Source organism: Semicossyphus pulcher, unplaced genomic scaffold, assembly GCF_022749685.1.
Source record: "Semicossyphus pulcher isolate SPU_LCO1_2020_fin unplaced genomic scaffold, fSemPul1.0.p SCAF_2, whole genome shotgun sequence".
NCBI classification, from domain to species: Eukaryota; Metazoa; Chordata; class Actinopteri; order Labriformes; family Labridae; genus Semicossyphus; species Semicossyphus pulcher.
Window position 1 is genome coordinate 24,598,319 of NW_027211693.1, and position 13,985 is coordinate 24,612,303.

Consider the following 13,985-nt stretch of genomic DNA (forward strand, 5'->3'; position numbering starts at 1 on the left):
AGGGGAACATAAATAATTTTGCCAAATACAAACGACAATCCATCAAACAGCTGTAGAAATATTTGACTGGACAAACAGAAATGTAGACGTCATGGTGGAGCTAGAGGAAATGTCATGGTATCACCAGAGTCAGTAGAACACATCACTTGGGAACCATGAAGTCTGCACAAAATGTCATGTCAGTCCATTTGTCTCCACTGTTGAGATCTTTCAGGGTGATATCAAAGCCCTGGACAGCCTGATATTGCCGTTTCAGGAGGCACTCTAACAGTATTGGTTCATAGTAAACACACAAAGCAGGAACGCTGTCAACTGAGCTGACACGATGTGTCATCTTTATATCTTCCAGTCCTTCACTCATATTACAAACTGTACAGCTGTCACAGTGACAAGCTGGCCAGAGGGACACTTTGACAGGAATCAGAATATGTGCCCAGTTTGTGAAATAGCTTCCTCTTCTTCAGGGCTGGACTCCACATCGCCTGATGTTGTGTGAGATTCAAGGCCTCTGAGGCTTTCCACGCTGTGTCATTTCCTCCCTGGGATCCGTGGATTAGTCATGTCACTTCCTGTTGACCTTGCCAGGCAGATCTTCTTTGTCCACGCCTGCTTTTATGGCCTCATGGTTGTGCCACAGTCAGCATGTCCATGACTGTCAAACACATTATTTAATTTCCTTTTCTTTTTCCTTTCCCATTTAACTGTTGGAAAATTAAAATGTGAAATCTGAGTGCGATGGAGCTGTCATCTGTTTCAACATCATTCCCAGGCTTTGAATGGCATTTGGCGGCCGACTTTACTGTGTGGCCAAAGGCAGACTGCACTTATCCAACAATCTTACAAAACCATACCCGTATATGGTGTTGGTTAAATCATAAAAGAAGCATTTAGTTGCTTATTTGACGCTAAGTTCAAGTTAGAGCGATAAAAGCCTGGAGAGAGTCACTAAAATTGGGAAGTGTTAAAGAGAAAACAGTTGCTTTATTTCGCACATACTGCTCTCTTTGCTGTAGGCTTGGGTTGGCCTCTGGTTGGATGAAAAAAAAAGGAAAGAAGAAAAAACAGAACATTTTCCATCCAGCTCAGAGCAGCCCCTGGATCTGTATGTGGAAGTTTTAATGGGAGTCAGATGTGCTCCTAATCAAAGGAATATGGCGGGAAATGTCAGCGAGCCTGAGAAAGAAGAAACGGGACTACAGGAACCGTGATAAGACTCAAACGACAGAGACAAATTACACTTCTTGACTTCATAGCCAACAATAAGTTTTCTGTAGGCCACGAGTTGATTTTACCTCTGCTGAGAAAACAGTCATAAGGTGGTGTTTAATGCCATTTACGAGGTGCTTTACATTATGGGAGTAAAGATAAAATAGCTTGTAAACCCGGGACAGGCTGTAGATCTTTCTAGTGGTTGCAACTTAAGCACTCACAATGCAAATGTAGTGACAAAGCTACAAGGAATTACCATCTGAATCTATAGAGTATGTTGGCATGTTTCAGCTAACTGTTTTTCCACTAGCTGCAGAGCATGTTGGAGCATTGAGCAGCTTAAGAGGGGCCGGGTACTTGAGTGACAGGGGGATCCTGCTGGCTGTCTGCTAGACGTCAACACAGACGCACGGTCACTGAACTTAACTTCACCTGTTTGTGTTGTTGGAGCCGCAGTCGAGAAACCAATGGGTGACGTCTTCATGACTACGTCCATTATTTATACAGTCTGTGCTTTAGGGACAATAATGAGTCAGTGTTTATGATTTGTTTGTGCCGCCCCCAAGCAGTCAAAAATGTCTAAATTCCAGATTTAAGTGACTGAGTAAATCCTTCTGCTTCTTATTATGTCAAAGAAATTTTATCAACATAGTTTACGGCATGACAAAATTCTTTGTGATCTTTGCAAAGCAAAACTGTGTTAAACATTATTGGCCGACTGACCAACTGTTGACTGATAGTAACTGACAGCATTTGCACTCAAGGCTTCTGTTTATGATGTTTTGTCACCTTGAAGTGTGTTATGTTGTCACTAAAGATTTTCCCTCCACAGTAGATGCTGTTACTGTTGCTCAGCGTATTTTTGCGCTGATGTTGCACATGAAGTTAACACTCTGTTAATACCACAGTAGCACTCTCTATCCTGCAACAATGGCATACCGTCTATCTAATCACCCTCTGCAGCCGACCCCACTCTGTCTTTTTCTCACTCCCTCTAATTTCCAATCATGCGTCCTTCTCATTATATATTCCTGTGCCTGAGCATGCCCAGGAGACTTTGACCACCAGCCAGCCAACAGCATGAAAATATGGAAGTGATGATGTCATGTGCTGATACACGTTCACAGGAGGGGAACAAACTGGGCTATCCGTCTTTGTCAGACCACAAGCTCCTTTCCTCTGCCTGTAGACTAAACACTCTCGCACACAGACAGGCACGCATTGTTTGCATGCACGCTCGTGAGTGTGCACAATCAAATTCCACCACATGCGTAGACATAAAAAGCTCATTACAAACTGCCCAGCAGTTGTGCACAAACTATGCAGAATGTCAAACATTCACTTGAGATCAAATTTGTCACACATTTCAGTGGGGTCCCTCTCTTCTGTGGTGACTTTTACTGTTTCTGAAGCTTTGTTTGCATCAGTCTGACTCTCACAGACAGACAAACCGCAGAGCTGTGACTTTAACTCGCATAAAATAACCCCTGATCATGCACAAAGCAGTCATGGGAAAGCAGCACTAATGTCTAATGGCTTTGGCCTTGGCTCGATTATAAAAGGACATTTCATTGCCGTCCACTTTCTGAACCAAACTGGCTCGGTTCACTGAGAATATCTGTGGTCTTAAGAGTACTAATAAAGCGAGCTGAGTTGGAAAAAGCAAGACAAGAGTAAGTACAAGAAAAAGAAACCAACACAAAAATAGTTGACCATGCAGCAAGCCTGTCGAAGCATGTTTTGTCTATTTACAACGCAGTCATTGCTGCTGTCTGGAATGCCTGCATTTGACTGGAAGAGCAATAATCAAGAGAGCTGCAGGCTGTGGCATCCAAACAAGAGAGGTAATAGTTATCCAGCAGTGTGCATGATTTTTATTCTCCTCAGTCGTGCCAGATGGGCAAAAAGCTTAAATTCAGGCTTGTGTGGGATGCCTAAAAAAGAGCCTGTGAAGTCTGTTTTTATTTAGCGCGCTGCATTTCCGAGCACGAAGGGGCCGCAGAGTTATCATCAAGGCGGGTGGTTGGTGGTAACAGTAGTGCATGAGAGGTATTCTTGAGGCGTAAATAGGTTTTCCATTACAAATTGTATCAGGTGAAAAAACATGTTGTCTTAATTGGTTGAGTTTTTTTCCTCTCAAAAACACATATGCTGAGCAGATGGGATTAAACCCGAGCAGCATTCACAGGCAGTTATACATAAACAACTCACATGGCCTAAGGTGCAGCCTCCTCTTTACAATAACAAATGAGTTCACTTTAAACTGAAAAGGACACATCCTCCACACGCTGGGTGCATAATTTAGGTATTGATTCCACATTGCCCTGCCTTGTTAAGTGTCCGTCGGAGGTCAGGTGCCGGAGCGGACATGATGGAGGATGTGGTATTTATGGGATGAGACGATGATGTCACAGCTGAAGCGTCTTCTCCAGACATCCGGTCGAGGCCACGTCCGCTGTCAGTAAAGTTCAGCAGACTGAATACACCTGAGGCTCATTTAACTGTTCTGGTAAAGGTGTGTGTGTGCGTGTACATGCATGTATGCACACACCCACGCATGCAGAGTGAGGAGTGACGCTCCAGTCATCTGAATCACCTGGCAACGGCCTAATAAGGTGGTGCGCAAAGTTCAAAGAGTTAATGATCCCCCACACTGTGCTCTCACAGACTGAGTATTAAATAATGTTTTCACTCCTGTCTGGTTTTCAGTTTCCCAAGTGAGCAGTTTGACGAGTTATGTGTCATTGACAGTAACAGTTGATGGAGATGAAAGGAGGAGGAGCTTCAGCTTACTGTACATGAGAAGACTTCAAATCTGTCATCATGCAGGAGGCTCTGTGAGGCTGGAGCTGCCATTACTCACCAGAAAACACAGTCTTGAAAGTGAAACACAGACACTCTGCTGTTCTTATAATCTTTCCACTTGAAGTTTTTGAGGTATTTTAGACAAAAGGCCAACATCTTTCCTAAATTAAAAGAAAATACAGTTTATAGCTGCCTCTGTTTTCTTTTAATAGCTGCCGCCATGTGTTCTATAAGTTATGATAACACGCTGCAGATTAAAGTAATTGCTGAGATTCAAGGACTTAAATAGATCAAACAGGGCAACAAGCATGAGCGGCCAGGCTACAGTACGGCCTAAACAGACCCTCAAGTCTGTCAAACCCATTTTCACTGACAAGGCCACACCGTTGTACAGTATAACATACTTTATTTGGTTGGGTGGGATGAGAAGGGGTCAAGGTAAGGTACGATGGGGTTGAGGTAGCTGGAGCCGTCAGGAACCCAGGGATTGGGACTCAGGGTGGGGGCACGTCTCGATGCGCTTTCTGGTTCAGCATCCCCCTGTGGTTCCTGTGTTGAGACAGGAGAGAGGAGAGGAATAGGGCTGTGGGGAGGGTTCTGAGACAAACAGGAGAGAAGGGGTTTGGCAGGCTTATATACGTAGACACAGGTAATTGCATTAGGGAGGCACAGGTGTGGGAGCTAAGAAGACCCAGTTGTTCCGGAACTTCATTTAAAGAAATGGGAAAGGTATTTGATCAATTTTTCACCCAAATCTTTCATTGTAAATGTTTTATAACACAGTTTCTAGATGTACTTCTGGAGTCAACTTTGTCATTGTTATATGCATTCAGTGTTTTCCTGTTATAGGGAATTATTAGCTTGGCTAGCGCTGTCGCTAGAAGGTTCCTGGTTCTATCCTGGTTCGAGCATAGGAGGCCTTTTTGTGTGGAGTCTGCATGTTCTCCTCGTGCATGCATGGGTTCTGTCTGGGTACTCCCGCATCCTCCCGCAGTCCAATGAAATGCTTGTTGGGTTCATTGGTGACTCTAAAATTGCCCGTAGGTATGAATGTGAGTGTGAATTGTTGTTTGTCTCTATGTGTCGGAACACACTGGGGATCAGTCCAGGGTGTACCCCGCTTCTCGCCCAATGACAGCTGGGATCCACTCCAGCCCCACAACAACCCTGAGCAGGATAAGCTATATAGATAATAGATGGATGAATGGACTCTGGGTTTATCCTGTATACAGGAGGCTGAGAACAGAGCACTGGAGACTGTTAGTTTAGCTCCATCAGAAGACCAAGGACCTGGATGTTCATCACTGGAAAGAGAGTCCTTCAGAAGACCAGCCGTCTTTTGTTTCTTCATTAGAAAGAGAGATTAGTCCTCCACAGGAACGCCAGAAGGCTTAACTTTGTTTAAAGGAGTAAATGGCTGGAACTCCATCAGATGACCCTGTGCTTGTTGGACCATCATCAGAGGAGACACAGTCTTTAGCTCCATCGAAGGACCCAGCGGCTTCATCACTGGAACCAGAGGGTAGACCTCTGCCAGAGGATCCAGCGGCTGACTCCAGTTCAGTTGGGGCAGATGCTCACGTTCGGGAGTTGGAAACACTGGGTGAAGTATGACAATCAATTAGTGAATTATTCAAATAATAAAGCAGACAGTTCACCCGCCTCTTGTGTTACCAGTTTAAACAGACATACAGTCACTTACTAGTCTCTGCTGTCAGCGTGCTCAGTCAGGTGGGACATCGTGATGAACGGGTGCTGCAGAGCTTGACTGGGAGAGATTCTCTGATCCCTGTCTAGGTGCAGCAGACGTTTCAGGAAGTCTACAAAAGCTCTCCTGTCCTCAAACTCAGCAGCCTCCCCTTCTGGATAGAACTGGATATGAAAACAGATTCAGGTGAGTTCATTTGTTCATTAGACAGATTACTAATTCAGTCTTTGCAGCACTTTTGTTAAAATCAACTTTTTGGGCTGTGTTGCATCAGGTAGCTAATGGCACATTTCCTTTTGTTAGTACTTCAAATTGTTACTGTGGACATACATCTTCTCTTTGAGTCCTTAAAGAATGAAGCTTACAAGAAGTGTGGACGCATACTTCATGCCACCCCTGCATAATATAGCACCCCAGCTGGGCCACCCCAGTCTGGATCCGCCCCTGGTACTGACTGAAATGTACAACAATCATAAACACAACTTAAATTAGTAAACCACTTCTGGAATTACACTTGTACAGAGTGAAATAAATGAACTGTGTCTTTAAGGAACAATTACTCCGCCATCATGGCTTACATGACTGCTGAGCTGTGACTGGCACTGACAGGAGTTCAGAGAGGACACTGAACGCCACAGAAGCCGAGTCCTCTCAGCAGGAGCCAGTGTAATAACGCCTCCCAAAACACTGAGGCACATAAGGCTGATTAGTCAGCTAATAAATCAGATTAACCCAATAGAGATTCTGGGATGAAATAATACACCATGAGCCAACGATACAAACTGGGATAATCACCTTCATTTCAATATACCCCCCCTCTGCTCGGGACCCCAAAGCCTGTCCAACAATTGGGGCAAGTCAAACCCAGTGCAGCCAGTACACTCCAATTCATCACACAGTTGCTCCTAATTCTACCTGCTGCTAATATGACATCAGTGTGTTATCAGCCAACTCTTAGATCAATGTTTCCTCCTCCCTTCACTCTCTCCACTCACCTCCCTCTCTCTCACCCGCCTCTACTATTACCAAGTGATCATCCTCCATCCCGAAAAGCATATTCTGCAACACAAACAAGCTAATAACAGAGACTACATAAAGAGATAACACTTCTTCCTCCCTGGGCTGACCACACTGATAAGACCAGCAAGGTCACTGAAAGTTTGCCTCATCGGTCCCCACCCCCTCCCCTCTTTGGGATATCTCTTACAAACTGAGATCAGAGATTAAGGAAGTGGACGTGGCGTTAATGGACACCACAACATCTTAAATCGCAGCTGTTCAAATCAGCACAAAAGTAATCTGCCCCGAGACAGCAAAGAGCTGCGGTCTCTGTCTAATGGGACACATAAACCCAAAGCCTACCACCAAAATGATCCACAGAAGAACAGATCACCAAATTCCACTACCACTGTTTGGGTCACAAAACCCCCAATCCTTTCACTAGGGGTCAAGGATTCAAGCTTTTCCCTTCATTTGGTATAAGATTAAAAAAGACAGCTTCCTTATTGAGTGAACCCCTGACAGAGTCCACTTTCATGAGCAAGACTGGAGTGCTTTAGGAATGATGGATGTTGGCGGGGCAAACCTTTTAATGACTCTGCTGAAGTGCTGTCTGTCATCTGGGGTTTTTTACAGTTTTAAGGTTGTGGTAAATGAAGTCACTATTTCTGATCATTCCTGTGTTTCTCTTTAAACTGACTTTTTAAGTGCAGATAAACAAACAGGGGTAAGCACTAGACTGAAAACACCAATGAATTATTCATTGCTTGGGTCACAATCAATGACCTTGTTATATCTGTCTTAGATTAAGACTATTATTGTTGCTATGGCCCATGTAGGTTAAGGTAGTCTCTAGTAAGAAAAAAGCTCAAAGTCACGCAAAATGTAATGCTATTAAACATTTGAAATAAGCATCAAAAAGCTGAATGCATGTGGCAAAAACAGATAATTATGCCTTATATTAAGAGTCCTTCCTTTGTGACATTAATACCAAAAGCAATGATAATGCATGTGTCTTATTTGCTACTGTTGACAGGCTGATAAACCCTCCTGTGTCAGAAGCCCTTGAACTTTTATCCTCTAAGTTATGCAGAGAATTTACCTCATTCTTAAACAACAACATTCGGAATATGAGACAAGCTGTCAGCACCTCCATATCAGGTATAGGCTATCTGTAGTCTCTGCATCCTCTTAAATCAATTTAATTAGCATCACACAACATCATAATACATCAAACTTTTGAAGAAAATGGAAGAAATACTACATTTTCTACCAAAAGGGTTTCTATCCTCGATTTTCTGCATAGTCCAAACTTTTTCTCTCTCAGACTGTTTCCATCAGGCCCTGAAAACTGCAGCTATTACACCACCTCAGTGATGAACATTTACAGGCCCATAAAATAAATATTTTCTTAGCCCTGAACCATTTTTTTGATGTTTTTATCCAGTCAGGATTTCAATCACACAAGGGCACTGAAACCTCTCTTCCTAAGGTCTTGAATGACATCCACTTGAACACAGCCTGTGGAAAAGTATCCGTCTCAGTATAAATTGGGCTATATTCGACATGGTTGCCCACATTATATTTGTAGACAGACTGGAAAACTTGGTTGGACATTCTGGCATGGTGCTATACTGGTTTGAATCCTATTTGACAGAATGGCTGGTCTCATCTGTTCACCAACCATATGCTCCCATTGGTACACATTACGGAAAAAAGCAAAATATCTCATTATGCAGACGACACTCTCATTTATATAATAAAATCAACAAGTTATATATATATATATATCATATCATATATATATATATATCATATCATATATATATATATATATGATCTATCCACATGTCTTGAACATTATTTGGTTCTACATATGTATGTGTGTCTTCTATGGAAATATTGTAAAAAGGAAAGAGGGAGTGCCCACCTAGACAAAGACACATACCTTCACACATACACACACACACTCCAAACCCTGAAGAGTTAGCCAGAATTTTGACAGTGCGGTTGCCCACCACCTCCACAATAAGCTCCAGTATTCTTTCATTTTGTTGGAGTCCTGTTCAACCTGGGAATCTCATTCTCGTTTCAAATTTTATATTCCCACAGATTTACTTTGCATGTGAACTCTCAGGAATGTGTCAAAACTTTCCTTTACATTTAACTGTGATCGAGTTGCCTGTAACTTTTAAAGAGAGATTCTTTCCTATGACTCTCTGGGGTTTGACTTGGGGATTTTTGAATCTCCTTTACTGGCACAAACCACTATTGAATAAGTCATTGTGGTGAAACTTAGGACTATAAAATGAGTAACCAAGCTTCCACTGCTTGTGGTTAAGTTCCATGACATTTACAAGTCTGTTCATTACTATGCCTAGATGTATGTTGTAAGTTTTTATGCAATCAACTCATTTCCTCGAGGCGACTGCAAAATGAAGATGTGTTTTAATCATCTTTGTTCATAAAGGAAGTGAGAGGCTGGTGACAGTTTGATAGGAGAGCATTATCAGATTTATATTTTTGCAGGACGCAGGAGTGGTTGTCTCATCTGTCAGGCGACTGGTGGACAGCTCAGAGGGATCCTCTACAGAAACTGACTTCTCCTGTGGTTTCCCTGAGCCTGGCCAAAGAGGATAAATAACCCTCTCCATCCTCTGGTGAGGCGGCTTCACCCTGACCTGTCCATCAGCCCTCCCTCTTTTAGCACTTTCACCTAAATGGAAAAGGCATTTTTCTTGCCAATTTTTTCACTGGGGTTGGTGTAATGGGATCCACTGCAGACCAATGAAAGACGATTAAACCTGCAGAGTGACAGTGATGAGCAGAGCATACTGTGGAGACTCTGCTTAAATGTGAGCAGCAGGAAAACATCTCGCAGTCTGACTCACCGGTTTGGCACACTTGAGCCATAACCTGGAAATTTAAATCACACTGAGTTTCAGCTTTTGCTCTTTGAATGCATTTCTCTCTGAATAAGCCCTGAGAACTGATTTTGCATTATGAATGAAATCATTCAACAGGCTATGGCTCACTGTAAACCGTCTGACAACATCATTTAACATGAATGTTTTTGCAGCTGCGTTATTTGTACGTTAACTCAGCAAATCTTGTAACAGTGAGTTATTCCCAGGTGAGAGGTCGAAACCTTCTCCAGGGACTTATTTTCACTGAGAAATGTAGAAGAAGGAAAAAAAGGCACAAAGCCTCTAGTGTCTTAAAAATAAATATGAGCCCATAATATGGAAAAATGATTCAACCTAGTCTCTTAATTCAGGAGTAAAAGAGTGAAAAGTCCAGGCAGAGCCCAGATGGCAGTACGTATGAAGGTATGGCTTTAATTGCTTCCAGAGACAGTAGAGGGGGGTACAGGGTACAGTAACTACATAAATACACCTTGAGAGACTTCTTATGTATGAATATTATTACAAGTCACTATGTCTTGAATGATTGAAATTATTTGTGACAACAGCATCAGGAACGCCTTCAAACTCAACACCAGCCCATAATCTCAGATGAAAGGAGTCACATGAACGTTTCACTATTATGATTAAATAAATAATTTTGTGTAACTACTGGCAAGTTTCAAATAGTGATGTCATAAAGCTGTTTGCAGCAGTAAATCTGAAGAAATGTCTTAGCTAGCTAATATTGTAGAGAATGCCAAAATGGGTTGCTAGCATACGTCCGTAGTGCTGTCCAATCAAAAGCAAACGTCTGTGGAAACAGGAAGTCATTGTAGCACCACAATCTGTAGCATTACTTCCTTAAATACAAGTTTTAGTTGACCAAAAGATAAAAGAACCTGCCAATATTTTGTAATGTATTACCTTAGGTAAATGCATAAACTGAAACATATGTGTTTTGGAATTATCCATGAAGTTTAGTATGAGTGCTAAATGTCCAATTATGCTAACCGAACAGCTATTTTCTGTGGTAGATTTAGCCCTTGAATTGTGCCTAGTCTATTTTATTATTTAATTTGTCAGGTTAGTTATGTTGACCATATTGCACAACACCTATTTTTGTCTTTTATACAATCTATTAGCTTGATAAATAAGTTAGCTAGCGTTAGCCTTATCAGACATCAGCCTTATCAGCCGCTAGCCTAGTCAGACGCTCAGTTAGCTACGTAGGAGTTAATGCAGTTTCTTAGTGTAAATACTCAATAACCACACATTAATGTATGTATTAATGTGTAACAATCCTGTGTGTTGCAACCCATTAGAATTTAGTTGTGTGCTAATTTCTGAAAAGAAACACTTTTGTTGTAACTAGGCTACGTTTGAACTTCAAAGAGCTGGAGCTGGAAATAGCATCATGATAAATGTGTTAATTTCTCTCACATTCTCTTTGTTCTTTCGTTTTTCTTTCCCATTTCTTTGACTCTCCTTCTCGCTCACACACACTGTGCCTCAGATTTCCTGGCATTTCACCACATTACACACACTCACAATGACTGCCTCGGATATTTTGGGCTCACACACTAATGTCATTTGCAGGAGGGGAGACGTATAAATATTTTGCCAGGACCTCGCATTGTGTGACACGGATTAAGTCCTCAGCGGCTTGCGTGGCAGTGAACCAGATCAGTGTTTGGCATTTTGTTGTTGTCTCCCGGTAAATTTTGATTACATTCAGCAGAGCGTTGATCCAAACAAAGAGCGAGCTTCTTGTTGGGAGAATAATTCCTTCCTTGTTCCTATCCCCTCAGCAGAGCGGCCCGGCTGCTCAGCACAGAGGCATTTAGATGGAAATGGGTTGAACAGAATCACACGGGAATGTCACATCAATTGATCCATCTGCTTGTGCATACAGTACTTTTATTTAATATATATAAGGCTGCTTTTAAAGTGGCATTTTTAATAATATTTGTGCTTAAATGTGATTGGCTTGAATGAGGAAGCATAAAGAAAGGCTGCAGCAAAGTGACAAACTACAGAATGTGTGTTGGGAGGCTTTTTTTAAGCTTCCACCCACTTCCTGTAATTCTTTAAAACTTAACATAGCGATAGGGCGAATAATAAGAAGTTAAAGTGTTTTATTGCATTCCATTGAATTAAGTAATGTCCTGTTCAGATTACAACCTGGACTTCATGTGAAAGATGTGGAAGTGTCACACCCAGACTACAGATATGTGATGTTTCACTCAGCAGATACTGAGTTACTGATACTTACATGGTTTGTTAGGTGGTGTAAAGTTCATACATGCAAGGAATCAAAAGGCCTGTTTGTTTTCCGACTAATAAACTTAGACTAAATCTCCCTGATTAAGCTTTTTTGTTCTCTGCAACATCCGGTGTTTGTTTGTTTTGGCTCTGGGAGCCATGTGAACACTGATGAGTGCGATTTTGAGCTGAATAACGCCAGAAATTTATTACATTAAAACATTCAAAATGAGAACCAGACGAGCTGGCAGTGAAGGAAACAGTGATTGTGTGCAGGGCAAACCCCTGAGATTCATTTGCAATTATTCATGATTCCCTCACGTCTATGCAGAGCTGTTGCCAGGAACATATTAGGAAGGAGGCGAAGCTGCCATATAGCTGATTCGGGTTTGTGTAAGAAGCACTGCTGGCTCTGTGTGTTTCAACATTACCCAGACGTTACCCGGAGTGGGCCAGCTGATTGTGGTTTGGGCTCAGTGTCAGTCTGTGAGTTTAACACCGGGGCTCCAACCATATGCATACAGTTCATAAATAACACACACATATGGAGACGCACAAACAACACAAAAGCACTCTAGCTGCTCAGATGCCCCGCCCGTTCTGTGGAAGCACTTTAGACCACAAAAGTAGTCCTAGTGGGATTTGTGCCGTGCAGTATGTTTAGTGCATAAGCTGGATTTTTGGGAGTTTTAATACATAAGCAGGCGCCGAGCTGGCTTCAAAAGCCTGCTTCTACTTTAAATGTGGAATCAGTGCAGTGTTTATTAGGCACCTCTAAGGACTGATTCTGTAAAGGAGTTTTTGGAGGTTTCTTTTAAAAGTGGCCTTACAGTATACATCATCAAACCACAAGTGGACACACCCTGATTCTACCAGCTTTATACATCCCTGCTTCAAACCACAACAGCCTCTGAGGTAGTTTATGAGAAATACAGATGTCTGCTGAGTGAAAATAAACAGAGGCAGAGCTGGAACCTAAGTGCGCCCTAACTGAATTAGTCCCACATACAGGCCGTAGAAGACTGGTAATCAACAGTCAGTATGGAGGAGTCCTCTCATGCGCACCATGAGATGTGAGCGTTACCTCATAATCATTGAGGAACATCTACCCATCAAAACATCCACAAGCATGGTGAATATTCCCCCTCTGCCTCTCTGTGTTTACACTAAAGCTGCGCCTTTGAACAGCCCCACAGCCGCCTGTATCCCATTACATCCACAGGGATGAGCTGACGGTTGGTATGGTGAGCGAGAAAGCAGAGACGGCCTGTGTGTGATTCTAATCAATTCAGGCCTCGGCCACAGCAGACGCTCTTTAATAACTTCTGTAGATAGATCCGACTTGAGAGGGAATGCAAACCAGATCACTTTGGAAATTCCACGAAGCTCTCTTCGCAGCAAAAAGCCCCTCTTATGAAGGAATGTGCGCTAACATTTCCCCTCCGCTCCCTGGTCTCCCACACACACAGCTGCCCTTCAGAGAGTCACGCCAGAGGAGCACAGCCAGGCCGGGCCGCTGGAGACGCAGGGAGAAGGATAGACACGGCGGCTAATGGCGGCTCTCCCAGCTGCATGGGGTACTACACATATAAACATGTCAGGAGAGGCTGCGTCAAAGGAGAAGGCACAGGAGTGGTGATGAAGAGAGGGAGATTTAAGTGGAATATGGGAATAAGTAGCCTGAAGTGGGACTATAAAGAAAGGAAATAGAGAGATAAGGAGAAGGAAAATCAATCCGAGCACACTGATGAGTGAGGACAGAGGAGAAAATGATAGAGGAATGCAGAGAGGGAGAGCTGGGAGCAGGAGGAGACGGGTGTTGAAGGAGGAGACGAGGCAGTGCTGAGACGTTACTTAGCGTAGCCTCGAGATGATGGATTGTCTGAGCTGTTTGGCAGGACCATCAATCAGGTGAGGGAGGGTGGCGAAAAGAGAAGTTCACCGAAAATCACCAAGAAAAACACGACCACAGTTGGAAGTATCTCACGTTCTTCCTAAAGATCTCATGATCCAAACTGATTTGAAAATTTGAGGTTTGCATTTCGGTAAACTTTGCGTGACCTGCTGTTTGATAGAGCGGTGAACCACAAGCATAA